The 16,221-nt window shown below is 37.1% G+C and overlaps 1 long non-coding RNA gene across 4 annotated transcripts in view; it reads right to left on the bottom strand.

Moving 5' to 3' along the window:
- Positions 1-16,221, bottom strand: part of LOC138713920 (uncharacterized) — a 232,813-nt gene that overhangs the window by 110,942 nt on the left and 105,650 nt on the right. The window contains exon 6 of one of the 4 annotated variants that reach the window (XR_011336008.1): positions 11,946-13,077. The exons of the other annotated variants lie outside the window; for them this stretch is intronic. This is a non-coding gene — a long non-coding RNA (uncharacterized lncRNA). Of the gene's footprint in view, positions 1-11,945; positions 13,078-16,221 lie in introns of those variants that run through there. 4 annotated transcript variants of the gene reach the window in all.

Here is a 16,221-nt window from a genome sequence, read left to right as displayed (position 1 = left end):
AGGTGCTTCCCCATCTCCACCGCGTCTCTTATATGAGGAGGCTGCAGTAAGTCAACATATTGCATACTGTTGAGCCTGACGTAATTGAAAGCTCTGCGTGGCTGTGCAGTGTCGTGCCTCAACAAGGTCGAACTTATGGTTGGGTGATTAGTCAATGATCACTACACTCATACTTTACAATCTACGTACCACGTTCATCATTTAATATTACACGAACTCAACATGCCGTATTATATTTATTGAACACTATGATTTTTTTTTTTTTTTTTTTTTTTTTATATGCAGTTTCAAATATGAGCAGTCCCTACTTTTTACGGCACACTGCTTTCAAAATATATCACTTATCACTCTAATATTTCTGTATGTAGCTCAGTTGGTAGCGCAGCTGACTACGTACTGGAAAGTTAGGGATTCGATCCCAGGTGGTGACAGAATTTATTTTCTCGTTGCCAAACTTCCAGAACGGCCCCGAGGTTCACTCAGCCTCCTATAAAATTGAGTACCGGGTCTTTCCCGGGGGTAAAAGGCGGTCAGAGCGTGGTGCCGATCACACCACCTCATTCTAGTGCCGAGGTCATGGAAAGCATGGGGCTATACCTCCATACACCCCAAGTGCCTTCATGGCATGTTACGGGGATACCTTTACCTTTTTACTGTACATAACTCTCCCCTCGCTTAGAAAGGAATGGTTTTGTATTGTGGCCTGTGGTACAGATACAGAAACATATTTGCCTGCACTTGTAAAGTACCTCGTGTAGGGCCACGTTTAGTAGCGAGCTGGACTCCGTATCCTCTCAGTCCACTCTCCGCGCACTCAGTCCACTCCACATGCTCTCAGTCCACTCTATGTGCTCTCAGTCCACTCTATGTCCTCTCAGTCCACTCTATGTCCTCTCACTCCACTCACTGACTGACTGACTGACTGACTGCCTGCCTGCCTGCCTGCCTGCCTGCCTGCCTTCCTTCCTTCCTTCCTTCCTTCCTTCCTTCCTTCCTTCCTTCCTTCTTTCTTATCAGTCCAACCTATTTTCTCTCAGTACACTCTCTGTCCTCTGAGTCGACTGACTGACTGACTGACTGACTGACTGACTGACTGACTGACTGACTGACTGACTGACTGCCTGCCTGCCTGCCTGCCTGCCTGCCTGCCTGCCTGCCTGCCTGCCTGCCTGCCTGCCTGCCTGCCTGCCTGCCTGCTTCCTTCTTTCTTATCAGTCCAACCTATTTTCTCTCAGTACACTCTCTGTCCTCTGAGTCCACTGACTGACTGACTGACTGACTGACTGACTGACTGACTGACTGACTGCCTGCCTGCCTGCCTGCCTGCCTGCCTGCCTTCTTTCTTCTCAGTCCACTCTATGTCCTCTCAGTCCACTGACTGACTGCCTGCCTGCCTGCCTGCCTGCCTGCCTGACTGACTGACTGACTGACTGACTGACTGACTGACTGCCTGCCTGCCTGCCTGCCTGCCTGCCTTCCTTCCTTCCTTCCTTCCTTCCTTCCTTCTTCTCAATCCAACCTATTTCATCTCAGTACACTCTCTGTCCTACCAGTCCACTCTCTCAACTACCAGTCCACTCTCTCTCTCTCTCTCTCTCTCTCTCTCTCTCTCTCTCTCTCCCTCCCTCCCTCCCTCCCTCCTCTCCTCTCAGTTCAATCTGTTTCCTCTCATTCCACCCTCTGCCCTAGCAGTCCACTCACTCACTCACTCACTCACTCACTCACTCACTCACTCTCTCTCTCTCTCTCTCTCCTTCCTCTCATTTCACTCTCTGCCCTACCAGTCCACTCTCTGGCCTCTCAGTCCACTCACTCACTCACTCTCTCTCTCTCTCTCTCTCTCTCTCTCTCTCTCCTTCCTCTCAGTTCAATCTGTTTCCTCTCATTCCATTCTCTGCCCTACCAGTCCACTATGTCCGCTCAGTTCATTCTCCGTTTCTTCAGTTCATACCCTGTCCTGTCATTGGCTCTTTAAATATTCTAGTTTTACGATCAATTGGCATTCTCTCTTATATGTTCCAAGAAATTACTATTATGGGGGAATCGAACCCAGGTAATAATGTCTTAGGTGAACACTTCCTTTGCTGCATGGATTTCCTGAGCTGGACGCATCGTATCAATCCACTCTGGTGTTCTGTCTGTGAACTACGTGCACGATTTCATACACTTACAACTTATTATCTTTCCAAATACATGATTGCAGCCTTTCTCTCATCGCTAATTAGCGTAGTGTTGGCTGCCGTTCATAATTTTGAATCACGCAGTAGCCTTGCGCTCGTCCGCCATGACACTTGGCAACATAAAATTGGATTATACCTTATATTACTTTACAACATAAACATACACTCCTTATACACACAGCTAATGCCATCTTGTCTCCTCGAGCAATATCTCGGATAAATGAGTAGCTTAATATCAAAGACGGACATCTGACCTCAATCGAAATTTGCATAGCTGTGGTTTTTTATACAATTATTCATGCTCTTTCCAGTTATAGTGAAACCATATGCAAACTCTAACATATTTATAAAATAAATTGTGTTAAATATTACAAACAACACAGTGAATTAAAAAATTGCCTCTACATCAAAACTATGGAGACGACAGATGCCCGTCTTTGATTGTATATTTTTCCATGGCATTTACATGCTCCGCCATCTCGAGTTGTGTGCTGTAGCTTCGCATCAAGAGAAACATTTCTTCAAGTAATGTTTATGTCAGCATCCATAAGATACAATTCTCCAGCTGTAATTCTATGACCCCGGACTAAAGTTTCACGATATCTGCATATTACAGTGGAAGCGTCTTCGATACGTCATGGACAAGCCAGGGACGAGTATAAATGTGCAACCTTCGCCGCCGTGATATGTAATGAGTGCCCAACTGTCTCAACGAGAGACGTGTCGCCATGCTACGATCCTCTCTACAAAATAAAGGCATTCTTTCATATCCTCACAACGACATTTCGAGACGTGTACACTCCACACGAAAATCTTATAAAAGGAAAGCCTCATAAATATTTTTTCTCCTCCCTCTCTCTCTCTTCTTCTTCTTCTTCTTCTTTTTTTTATTATCTTGATAATTTCTTAATCATTTGTGTTTGTATGCCATTTAGTACGAATTTGCTAATCAACATTTTATGTCTTGTAACTCACATGTATTCTCCTATTAGTATATTAACTGTATAATATATCTCAAGTGAATTAATCGTCGTATTTATCTCGAGCATTTTAGATCTTATAAATTGTGTGCGTGTGTGTGAGTGAGTGTCTATATTCCCCTTTATGTTATGTAACTGATTTTGATTATGTGAAATTTTCTACTTTATTTTATATATTACATAACCGATCTAGACTATTTGTAATTTTATATTATGTAACTGATGTTTTCTATTGTAATTTTCTACTATAGTTTATGTAATATCTAAGGTATTTTCTTTTCTGTTGTTTTGTAGTCAAATTTTGTATTTCATGTATATTATTGAAACCTGATTGAGTGGAAGAGAAGGCCTTATGGCCTTAACTCTGCCAGGCAAAATAAACCACCTACTACTACTACTACTACTACTAAATATGGAATAAAATCTATCAACTGTGCGAGGCTATCAGTGGATATGTTTGTGCACACGAAACAGAGCTAGATTATAATACTGCTTTCAATACATTATGTAAACCAGTAACAAACTAATGTCTATATGGACAGATATTTCACAAGTCCATCACCTTGTGGACTGTTGAAACAAAAGCAGTAGGAACCGTTATGGCAAACCATCATCCCCTAGCTATAAAACGGCGCCATGTTCTTTTTCCACCTCTTTCATCTTGCACTTGTGAATGCGCATATTTCGCATGGCGAAAGTTGCACAAAGTCTCGTTACGAGTATAGGGATGGAAATGACAATATAATCACGTCCAAGTACTGGCGGTACACTTGCTTGTTGCAACAGATCATTTCCCTCACAGGATCCAAACAAACAGGTCATACACAGCGTACTGTGCAATTGCTTCGAAATCTACCATGCAAGAGCCAACTATTGCGAGTAGCAGTCAAAACAAACTAATGCTAAGATAACTGAATGTCAAAGAGTGTAATATTTAGTGTCAAAACTGTGTTTTATATGTATATAATTACTGTGAATTACAGTAGCGGCTGGTGGTCAAAATAATGAGTGTGCTACAATATCTATATTGGCCTACTGTATAACTTATATGTATTTATCTTAATTTGAGACTCACCTAGTGACGAAATATGAAATCCATACGACGTTCCTTCCTACTGCAGAACCTGTCAATTACCCTGGTGTTAAACCCTTCAACTTGGATATCATACTCTTTTCTATTGACAGTGTTACTTCACAGAATGGATCCTGTGAATTGTTGGAGGCTATGTACCGTAACAATTGAACAGCTCCATCTATATTCCGGAAGGCAGGTGTTCCGTATAGAACTCAAAGTTGTGTCTTTAACACTCTTTTGTTCAGTACAGTATAGCTGTTGACAGCAACTTCAAGTTCGCGTTCAGGAAAATTAGGCTATCCAAAAATTGCCAGAAAATTTGCTGTTTAACAATTTTATTCCATCTAGATAGCTTAAAGACTGGAAACGGTGAGTAGTTTCCTGAATTATACGGTCACATACTTCCTTGGCTTCAGTTTTCTGGGATTTCATTCTCCGTCGCTTGCTGACTGGTTCAGGAGGAACCTCAAAAACCAGGTAGACGGCAGCAGCAGTCGGACACTTGAATTACCAAATAGGCCTACATTGTAAATAGTTCCGAGTTCTTCCACAAACAAGCATTCTTTCATTATGCTTTACTTTTGCAATCTCCAAGCTGTGTTGTGCTGAAGCTGACTACAGCACTTCCCCACGTAAAAATAGCCAATCAGGGCAGTGATTTCAGCTTCGCACATGCGCATTAACTGTCTACATTCTCATTTAGAGTTTTAAGCAGCACATTGTACCCTCTGAGGCACCAAAGAGCGAAGACTAAACACTCTATAACGCGTCATGAACATAACCACGGGAAATTGTCAAATGGCAGATCAGATACTATGGTATTGCAAAAAACATTATTTGAGCAAAAATTATCATTGCACTGTAGCACATAAGGACGGGCCGCCCCTGGTGAATTATCTATGTAATCTTGGAGTAATGTGCCAAAATCTGCAACGACAAGACGCTCTCACGATGAAATCTAAGTACCAATATAACTATCATACACAAAAGTATATATACAGTAGAACTTAGTTATAACGACATCCAAGGGACCTTGAAAATTATGTTCTTATAAACGAGTGTCGTAGTAATCAAGATTCATATTATGAGTCTAGTGAGGTGGGAAATTAAAAATAACAAACTTCATTAGACTTTCATGTATTCACTTTTAAGCATACCATGAACACAATAAAATACACGTACAATTATAAATACAGTATTCTGTACTAAAACAGTTCCTTCATTACTCACCAAACTTATTTACTGAGGAGTGAAGTAATCAGTCATTTTACTCTGTTGTCTCCTACTTGCCCAATACACACTTTCTAAATTAAAATCTATGTTCATTATTTCAGTTGCAATTTCACTGCTCCTTCTCCTAGCTACATAGAAATGTTCACAATTCTAATGGCTTCTAAAGCGTCACTCACTTCTTTTAGTGGCCATACTGCGTTAAAATGCGTGCACTTAGTGAAAACTTCCTGTCAAAACAAAATGCACGCAGGTAACATTAATACCACATGAATTCGGGCGGATTATAATGGAGTGGGGAATCTGCCTGCATTCCAGAGGTCTGTGATAGAAGGGAACAGTAAAGGATTTGCCACATTTCAGCAAAATATTTCTTAAAATACTGTACTTTGGTTCTTAGAAAATTGTATTCCAAACTGAGGTTGAAAATGACATTATATGCGAGGTAGACACATATACGTTTCTCATATTAAGCAACGCAGGAAAGCATATGTCTTATGGGGAATTAGTTGGGACCACAGAAAACTTGACGTTATAGGCGAGGTGTCGCACAAAACGAGGTCGCTATAACCAAGTTCTACTGTATCTCTCTCTCTCTCTTCATTTAATACCTGTCAAAATTTCATTCTTTTATCTCTAAATTTATTCATTTTATTATTATTATTATTATTATTATTATTATTTTTTTGGAACCCTTACAACTTTCCAGCACACGGTAACGGAGATATTTAAATGGCTCCAGGCTCAAAGCGTTAAACGTCTACAATGCTAATCACAACTACTTTCGACATGGCACACGCTAAATAACAAATGTGCCTGTTTCTATTCCTCATTTACGCACATACCATTCAGCTGATTTCCGCCAATTTCTGTAAATTTAATAATTCTCACTCTCTAATTTCGATAATAATTTCCATATTTACAATTATTACAGTTTATTATAAAGAAAAACAATGCGATTACTGCCAACAATACATACAATTCTCGTAATAACTGCTATTGCAGCTGTCATTTCACAAAACATAGTTACACATACAACAATAAATCATAATATACATTCTCAAAGAAAAGGGCACTCAACAACGACTGTAAGCTAATATCAACATCACTTGAAAAGCTACTATACAAATGAACCCCGTCTCTAGCAAACCAAGTCGAAATACAATATAAATCAATCAACAAAAGCAAAGAGAAAACAAATTAATCTAACAAAGTTGGGACACAAATACATCCCAATGACAAGAGAAAAGAACAAAACAACAAAAATGAACGATGAACTCATTAAAACCAATTAATCTCAAAACAGAACAGAAAATATGAATTACTCTCACAAAGTAGAGGCACGAGTACACCCTCATCACAACACAAACGACGTCAATTGGAAAACAGACCCAAAGAGAATAGTAAACAGAAGACTGACTCAAACGATTATATCTAACAAAGAAAACATGTTGATTCGGAAACATAAACCAAAAACAAAACTGAGTATAACAAATGAATCTTAAAGAGTAGTGCCCGACCACAACATATAACCTCATCGACAAAAACAAATTAATCTCAAAACAAACAGTAAACTCAGTAAAACGAATTGTCACACAGTATGGCAAGAAATATACCCCAATCACAAAAGAAAATATATTAATTCAGAAATACAAGCAAAACCAAATCATCTCAAAACGCACAACACAGACAACATTCATTGCAGAAACAACAAAACCGAGTCACGATTAAAAAATATAAACACACAGAAAACTGCGCAAAACTAATTAATCTAACAAAGTAGAGGCACTAATACATCCTGACGACAACAGCAAACATGTTGATCGACAAATACCTCATCTACAAATGTCCACAGACAACTAAAAACTCTGTAAAACAAATTATTTTCAAAAAGTACAGTCACAAATACACGAGACATACACCCCAATCATAACTAAAACCAACTGTAAACTGAGTAAAACCAAAATCTCACAAGTACAATAGATATACAAGCTGAGAACAACCTAACTGGAAAAGGAGAGGAACAAATACCCCTGGAGCAACAGACAACCACTGAGAAACGAAAGAACATGCACACCCCAACAATTATAGGTACCAAGCATACTCTGCAAAGGCAAAGGCGAAGGAAAGAGGATCCAAACGTAATATTCAAACTGTTCTCCAAAATCCCGCTAGGACGCAAGTATACCTATAACCCAGTATCGATTCACCCCAGGCAGATCAATGTTGCTAACAACCACACAACACAACACCCCACTCTACACAATCTTCATAGACTATTCCAAACCCTTTGGCAGTATCAGCAGGTCAATAAACAAACTAGACAACATACTAGGCACATCAAGTCAAGAGCTTCAAACTATCAAACCAATCCTTGATGCAAACCATATACCAGTATATGACATCTTGCAAGGAGACCCGCTGAGTCCAGTCTTATTTAACATAATGACAGCGGATATCGGCAATGATATAAGCACAAATGTAAAACTACTGATGTACGACATGGCCATTCCCTCCACAAGCCATGAACATCTGCAAGCAGCAATGGCCAACATCCAACTCCAGGAAAAAGAAAGAAAGAGAGAGAGAGAGAGAGAGAGAGAGAGAGAGAGAGAGAGAGAGAGAGAGAGAGACCGTTCGTTTCACCTGTGGTAGCTCTCCCCTACAATTCGTAACAAACTTCAAATACCTGGGAACCACATTTTCACTACACATACAAGAACGGACAGGAGCTGCAACAAAAGAAACTGCAAAGCGTCAAAGCAAGATTCCTCAAAAGGATGCTTACTTACTTACTTACTTACTTACTTACTGGCTTTTAAGGAACTCAGAGGTTCATTGCCGCCCTCACATAAGCCCGCCATCGGTCCCTATCCTGAGCAAGATTAATCCAGTCTCTACCATCATATCCCACCTCCCTCAAATCCAATTTAACATTATCTTCCCATCTACGTCTCGGCCTCCCCAAAGGTCTTTTGCCCTCCAGCCTCCCAACTAACACTCTATATGTATTTCTGGATTCCCCATACATGCTACATGTCCTGCCCATCTCAAACGTCTGGATTTAATGCTCCTAATTATGTCAGGTGAAGAATACAATGCGTGCAGTTCTGTGTTGTGTAACTTTCTCCATTCTCCTGTAACTTCATTCCTCTTAGCCCCAAATATTTTCCTAAGCACCTTATTCTCAAAAACCCTTAATCTCTGTTCCTCTCTTAAAGTGAGAGTCCAAGTTTCACAGCCATACAGAACAACCGGTAATATAACTGTTTTATAAATTCCAACTTTCAGATTTTTTGACAGCAGACTAGATGACAAAAGCTTCTCAACCGAATAATAACAGGCATTTCCCATATTTATTCTGCGTTTAATTTCCTCCCGAGTGTCATTTCAAGGACGCTATAAATCTTAAAATTCTCGAGTTACAGGAATCTCTCTTTGTAGACGGCATAAAACACAGCTTCAAACTACCACAGACCCAGGCATACGCAATCTTCATCCAATAGAGGAGCAGCAAAGCAACACAGATCCTGGCATAGATAATGGAAACAAGACGCAATGACAACAGACTCCTGAAAAGGACCCAACTTACAACTATACCACGGCCCCCAAGGACGACTGCATCTGCAAGTTATGTAACCAACCATGCTCCAAGTATCACCTACACAAGTCAAAAACAGATCTCTATCACTAATTGAACAAACTAAACACTTCTGAAACCACAACCGCAATGTAACATACCTCTCTATATCTCTGTTTCATTATTATTATTAAAAACAAAGAGAAGACCAACTCTAACGAATTGATCTAACAAAGTAAGGACAAAAACACAACAAAGTAAACGAATTAATGTTAAAAACTACAACACAAAAGATGCTCATTTTGGAAATATAAAAGCAAAAAAGAAAACTCAGTAAAACAAATTAATCTCTGTCATCAACAGAAAAGACGCTCAATTAAAAATATAAACTCATCAAGGAAAGCCAACACAAATTTCAATAAACCATATTAATCCCAAAAAGTACGACAATGATTTAAAAAAATATATAAACTCAACGACAAAAGCAAAGAGAAAACTGATGACAACTAATTCATCTAACAAAGTAGGGACACAAGTACTCTAGATATACACCCTGACATCAACAAAAAAGAGTAGACAATACAAACGACACCAATTATAAAATATAAACTCATGGCAAACAGAAAACTGGGTAAAATGAATTTATCTCAAAATGTAGGAACACAAATACAAAAGCCAACAGAAAGCTGAATAAAACAAAGTCAAATACACAAGATATACATCCCGATCACAACACAAAAGACCTTGATTCAGTAAAACAAATTAATCTAACAAAGTAGGGACAGAAATACACCCTGACCACGACAGAAACAAAGTATAAACCCATAGCAAACAGAAGACTGGATACAACAGAGCAGAAATACACAAAATTCTACACCCTGACCACATCTAATCAAACACTGATTCTAAAATATCAACCCATCCAAAGAAAGCCAACAGAAAACTACTCAAACACTCTACATATACACCATGATCACAACGTTGATTGAAAAATATAAACTTATCAACATAAACAAACAGAAAACCAACTAAAACAAATTAATCTAACAAAGTACAAACACAAATACATTATTATCCCATATGTAAATTTCAGTTACTTTCTTTCTCTTCCACATCATATGAACTAAACAATGGCTGATACATCTAATTTCACCATTCAGCAGGCTGTCAAGTCCACACAAGAAATCAAAAGAGGACAGAGCTGCGCACTCACTTTCTGCACCATTTTAAGACAAACAATTTTCAGATGGGAACACAATCTCTTCTCCACAGGTAATGTAAAGGATAAGAAAAAAGTGCCACACTACTATAAACAATTCCCATTCATTTCTTTCTTTCTTTCTTTCTTTCTTTCTTTCTTTCTTTCCTTCCTTCCTTCCTTCCTTCCTTCCTTTATAATAGGGATCATAGAACATTGTGGCCTCACTGTAGATATACACCCTCATCACAAACAAACGACGACAATTGAAAACCACAAACCCATCGACAAAAGCACACACAAAACTGACTACAACAAATTAATCTCACAAAGTAGGGCCAGCAATACAAAAGCCAACAGAAAACTCAGTAAAGCCAATCAATCTCACAAAATAGGACCACAAATACACAAAAGAAAATACACTGAATGAAAAAATATAAACTCGTCAACAGAAAACTAAGTACAGACGTGGACAAATTATTAGCAAAATTGAAGATATTTATTATAAGTTATATTTTTACAAAATATCATTCTTCAATTCAGACTACAGTTGACATTTTTGCGTATTTTCAAATTATTAGCAAAATTGAAGATTTGTATTGTATATTTTTAGAAAATTTGACTTTTCAATTTGGACTACATTTGATATTTTTGCATATTTACAAATTATTAGCAAAACTGAAGATTTTCATTATATATTTTTACCAAATTCAACTCTTCAATTTGGACTACAGTTCACATTTTGAATATTTCCAAATTATTAGCAAAACTGAAGATTTTTATTTTATATTTTTACAAAATTTGACTCTTCAATTTTGACTGCAGTTGACATTTTTGCATATTTATAAATTTTTAGCAAAATTAAAGATTTTTATTATGTATTTTTACAAAATTTGGCTCTTCAAATTAAACTACAGTTGACATTTCTGCATATTTCTGTCTACTATAATGATGGAAATATGCAAAATTGTCAACTGTAGTCTAAATTGAAAAGTAAAATTTTGTAAACAGAATTATCATAAAAATCGTCAATTTTGATAATAATTTGTCCACGTCTGTAAAACAAATTAATCTCAAAAAGTTTGGGAATACAGACACAATATATACAACAAGTAAGACATTCATTCAAAAAGGAAACTCATCGAGACAAAAGCCAATGGAAAACTATTGAAGAAAACAAAATCATCACAACAGAAACCTACTCACAACAACGAATTCATCACTAAAAGAGCACCAGCAGAGAATACCTAGTAACCCACATTGTGCCACTTTCATCCACTCCATTTCTACAATGAACATAACAACCCAACAAGGTGTACATCCAACTATACCTAAAACTCCCATCTTCATCAGAAATCAACAACAAAAACAGATATGCCCTACAGACAGTAAGCACACATTACATGTACCTAATTGTTACAATTTATTGTTGTGTGTGTGTGTGTGTGTGTGTGTGTGTGTATCTAGATTAACATAATAACAAATTATCACATTTACTCACATTATAGACGCACTTTCTCCCAAAATCTTTGCATCAAAAAACATTTCACACCTCATTTCCACATCACACATTCCAGTAATATTCAAAATGATTCATTCTGCAACTGTAACTCATTTCACCTCGCAATCTACCATTCTACTTGCATATCTTGTAATCACAGTTGTCATTATCACTTTCTTTTCTTTTTCTTTCTTTCCTTCCTTCCTTCCTTCCTGTTTCATAATTGATCACACCCAACCTCAAGCATTTCACTTTTTCACGTGACCCATTTATAATTTATTTATACAACAATTTGTAATACGTATTTCAATTTTGAAAAATATTCACTTACAAGTATTACAATATTATTATTCAATCTTTGTCAATTTATGTAAAAATAAATAAATAAATAAATAAATTAACAAACTTTCCAAACGCACCTATCCTAACTAATCAAATTCTCCTTTCACAATTTTCACATAACAATTGCATCCAATAATACCACATGCAGCAACTCAAATGAAATCCGTACATTATCAACAAATTCCCTCTCCCTACATATTACTGCCACAAATTGGGCTGCATTTTTTTTTTTTTTTCCCAATACATTTTATTCAGCTTCCTCCAAGTGAAGGCTGCCTAGAAGACAAAGCTTACCATAAAATTGTTGTTATAGTGGGGGGGGGGGGACAATGGAGAATAAAAAGAATAAGAAATAGCACAATTATAAATAATTGGAAAAGACATCATTAATTCCAGAAGAAACATAAAATTTCCTAGTATCTATTAGCTATTGGGTGATCACAGTCGTCTATTTGCAAGACCCAACTTAAGTGAGCAAATCGCCATAGCAAAGAGATCAATCTATTTACGTGTAGAGATGGTTTCTTAGGATTTTTATAGATCCCTTCACTGCAGACAGAGATACTTCAGTGACAAGAGTTTGTCCTAGACCAAACTGCTTACAAAAATGCGCGAATCTTTTTGTGATGGTCCCTCTAGCCCCAATCAGTAATCCAATAACTTCGATCGACGTTAGATGATATTTTTCCTTATAATATGGTATAGTTGGGTCGTATATGTCGCATTTTTCCTGATGTACCTCAGCAGGTTGATTTTCGTACATTTCCATCCTTACAGTTGGATCAATAATGAATCCGCTTGTTGATCTTGGGATAGCGATGATGTCAATGCGCCTTGTAGATCCATTTGTGGACAAACCATGGACCTCCTCTTCTACTTGGTAGATTTTTCCTCGTAGGGCCAATGCTAGGAGGGATTGAATCTTGTGGTGACGACTATTCCTCAGTAGTTCTCCATGAGGACAGGCTCCCAGAATGTGAGTCCAGTCCGTCTATAATGTGAGTATATACAGTAAAGTATCAACTTAGATACATATCAAAAATAATCATTAGCAGTGTCATTTCTTTATAATCACTTTATCATCACCTCAGTGATGAAAATCTTTCATTTCAGTTAATATTTCGCATCCTCAACCAAATTCACAAACTAATTATTCACACTAACATTACATTCTTCCCATAATTCAATCTCATTTAACTCAAAGGACGAGACTACAATGCCTTCTACATCAGCAGGAAAAACAAATTATCATTCTCTGCTTGCACTATTCCCCAAATTATGCATACATCACAGTGTGATATTTTAGTCCCTCCACAGAATCACAGTTACAATACCGGTCAAGCACCTGAAAAGCAGTTGGTAACACTCTTAAGACTTGGCCAAGGTCAAGGAACTTTATACTGCCTCAACATCCCCATTGTGACAAAGGTTGCAGATGTCTTCCACAATGTAACACATGTGTTCTGACAGAGTTTAAATGTTCAAGATAGAACAACGTCTTTTTCTAGTGGACAATGTGTTTAGAGAAGGCAGGCAATACACAGCAAAAGTTCAACAATTTCTAAAGCAGTTTCAAAACTCCAAATAACCATACCATGATCCTATCTACAATTTCATAAATAAATTTCGTCACACCAGTTCTGCAGTGGCAGCCTGTGTTAACACAAAATTAGCTTTCAGATATCTCTGATAGGAAGCTTAAAAATCCAACAAAATCATTCAAGAAATTCACTCCACAGACAAACATTTCCTACATTACAGTGAAACAATAACTGAATTTGTGTTCTTACAAATTGAATTAAAACCTGCCAACTACAAGAAACATATTCATTATCGCTAACAGTCCCAGAGGATGATTCCGCACTATGGTGTTAAAGTGTTGGATAGGATATTTCACCTCACACGTTACATTAATTCCCAAAATACCTGAATTTGGTCATCTCAAAATCTGCACACTCCATAAAAAACCAAACTGCATCCAGAGAAAATGTATGTTGGTGTGCTATATCCCAATCTATAATTATTAGCCCATATTTTTTTCTTTCATCACACATCAATTCTGAAGTTTACTCTTCCAATATTCCTTCCTTTTATTCCAAGTTAAATGAAGAAGAGTTGCTAAACACTTTTTCCTACACGTTGATGCTACAGCTCACATATCTCATGTGTCAATTAATTTCTTACGAGACACTTTCAGATAGAGAGGATGATTTCACGACCATGGCCTCTGAGATCCCCTCATCTCTCTCCACTCTATTATTTCTTTTCAGGTGCTGCTAACTCCACACTCTATCAAGACAACCCTAAAATTGGCAATAACAAATTCTGTCACAAAAGAAACTTTAATTAAATGTTTCATAATCTAATAAAACATGCGAATCTATGCCTTCAGCACAATCGAGGACTATTCTCAATCTTATTTGAATGGGTAAGTTCATTTATTATTATTATTATTATTATTATTATTATTATTATTTCGTTCCTTCTCAGTATTTATTAATACCATATTTGCTTTTCCCCTCTCTTTATGGTTTCTTCTATATTCACTCATTCCTCAAGGGTTCATTTCACTCAATGCTAACACGCCTACATGTAACCAGGGTTACCACTACATTTCTCGTATCTAGTGAGCTCTCGCTTTTTCCACTATTGTGGAGCGACTTAAACATCACACTGTATTACATTATGCTCAACAATCAAATATGTACAAATGCGCACTTAACTTTCATTCTCTTTGAATCCCTTGTTTCATTCAACACATCGTAATTATCAACTAATATTGTCTACTTACAACAATTAGCCAAAAATTCCTGTATATTTCTCCACTCAATTTTTCAACTTCCACTAAGGGTCGTATTCATAGACGATACTTTGGACCAAAGTTGACTTTGGAAAGTACAAAGTCGCCATTTTCCTATTCACAATCGACACTTTGACGAAAGTAAACTTCGATCGTGACTTTACTTCGAAGTCGCCAAAATTCTAGACTTTGACTTTGACTTTCGTTCGTGGACATAAGAAAAATGGCTGATATTTGGGAAATTGTTATATTTGCCGAGAAGATTGATAACATCCAGGAAATTATTGCAGCTCCTCATGTTTCTCGGCGTATTATTAGACATGTACAAAACTCTGTTGAATTTTATAGAGATAATGCATTCAAATCAAGATACAGATTTGAAAAATGGACTGTATTAAATAATATCCACGATTCAACATGACTTATGAATAATAGAACAATACAAAAGGATTACCTGTTCCATTAATAATATTCTTATTTCACTTCGATATTGCTCTATGGGTATAAGGATTAATGGTTTACTATTGATTTTGTATATTTAATTGTATTCTTTATACGTCTTCACCAGTTCTAGTAGCATGTCTCTTTCATAATCTGTCATTGGTGGCATCTTCTTATCTTTCACGTCTTCACAATTATTTTACACTGAAATAATATTATATAATGCTGCAACAATCACTTCATGTCTGCCGATGTTCAATTGTTTCACTGATTTGAGACTCAAAACATGGCTTTTATTGTGGCAATGCTTACTCTACTTCAGCTATTCATTAATTTAATTCGTTTAGAAGGCCATGATTGTGACTGCCAACATCCATAAAAGATCGTCAAATTCTCAGAAGTAGTGTCTATGAATAGGACTTTTAACAAAGTTAAACTTTACTATGAAAGTCGACTTTGGGAAGTCTTCCGCCAAAGTCTCGTTTATGAATACGACCCTAAGACATTTCCATGATTACATTCACTTTCCAACAAATTTTGCGCATATCATTAACGCCAACAAATCACACTGCTAATGATCATTTATAATCACAAAGACACAACAACAACAACAACAACAACAACAACAACAACATACACAATACAACTCATTTCATGCTTTCCACAAACCATTTCACTTCCCACTACACTATGCCAGCTGATATTTTCAACTACATGCAGTTATATTGACGAAAAAATCTCTACAAAACCAGCTCTGATACGAGTTTCCTGCTCCTATTGCATTTTCACTAAAGAGCACAAAAATATTACAAATTTCCCGAATATAAACTATATTCGCAAAGTTCAAATATTTCTTACGAACAAGGAACACCTGTGACGTACCATTATGTTCCA

Source organism: Periplaneta americana, chromosome 14 (genome assembly GCF_040183065.1).
Source record: "Periplaneta americana isolate PAMFEO1 chromosome 14, P.americana_PAMFEO1_priV1, whole genome shotgun sequence".
NCBI lineage: Eukaryota > Metazoa > Arthropoda > Insecta > Blattodea > Blattidae > Periplaneta > Periplaneta americana.
Note: the sequence above shows the minus strand (reverse complement) of the source record. Positions and strands in the feature narration are given on the sequence as shown.